Genomic DNA, 1,263 nt, shown 5'->3' with positions numbered 1-1,263 from the left:
CCTGCTGAATTGTCTGTATCATGTAGTAGCAAACTTCCCAGTTATCAGGGCTCCATAGCTTCAAGCATACTGCGTAGCTGTACAAAGCTGTGCCAGCGGTTGTTTCTGCCAACCCTGCCAATGAGATGAAGGTGTGTACAGGACATGATACATCTGAATGGAAGATCTGTGATGTGCAGGCTGTATTTAATGGCACGCTAGGCACTGATTCTTCATAGGCAGAGATTATCAGGAAATCCAGAATTTGCAGCTGTGAAGGTTGCTGGAAAAAATGGACTGAAAACTTAAATAGACTGGAGATGCTAGTCCAGGATTTTGAGAACTTGAAAAGTCTTTTATGAACCTCCTGTGCTTGAAAATCAGTTTGAGTTTCATATGCTTTCTAGTAGGCCACATCTGCTCCATAAGCAATTGCTGGCCCAATCTTTCCAAGTATATTCACTATTTAAATCAAGTCTAGATAATTTTTTCTGTGACTATTAACCCACTGTAACTTTTTTTTAAAGAATATTTAAGACATAGAAATACGATCTACAACAGTTATGGCTTACATTACACTTTAAAATAGATTTTAGGAGCTTTGTCTTTCTAAAGAAGAAAGCTTCTTATAAGCAAGTAGTAAGGGAGGATGTATTTTGTCTGCTTCTGTGGTAACAGTTAATATTCAGCCTCATTTTTAAAAAATGTTGGGATTATTATGTTGCTGAAATATACATAGATCTGTGTTACTTCAACTCTGTCTGAACTATGTATGCATTTCAAGTAGGAAGCCTTATACTTGATAAACTAGCACCTAGTTTCAAATACTTTGGAAAAACAGCAATTGTATCTTTGCACTTGTGTAGCAAAACATTAAGTAAACTGCTAAAAGTAATACAGAGAAGATGCATTTCCACAGCATTAACAACACGTATGTTTGGCTTCACGCATCCAAAACTTCTGGCTATGTAGAGCAGTAGTAATTGAAATATTTTAAACTATTGTGGAGGCTTTAAATGTCAATGAAATAAATGACTTGTTGGTAATTATTATTAGAACTTCAGCACTGTAGCAATAAACACAAAGCACTCACTTCTGACTAAGGGTTTGTATGTTGTATACTGTGGTTCAGATATTCCATGCATGTGCCGTAATTCCATTTAGAACTGTATATATTTATTTGAGGAGTTGCTTGTTTTCCCCCTCACTTCTTAAAGGCTGTCTTTTTTCCCGTTGAACGGGTGAGTGTTGAGGACGAGTTTCACAGGCTCTGCCGCGGCGGGT

Source organism: Cariama cristata, unplaced genomic scaffold (assembly GCF_000690535.1).
Source record: "Cariama cristata isolate BGI_N322 unplaced genomic scaffold, ASM69053v1 scaffold4995, whole genome shotgun sequence".
Classification (NCBI taxonomy): Eukaryota; Metazoa; Chordata; class Aves; order Cariamiformes; family Cariamidae; genus Cariama; species Cariama cristata.
The sequence above is the reverse complement of the archived record's forward strand: the minus strand, read 5'-3'. Positions refer to the sequence as shown.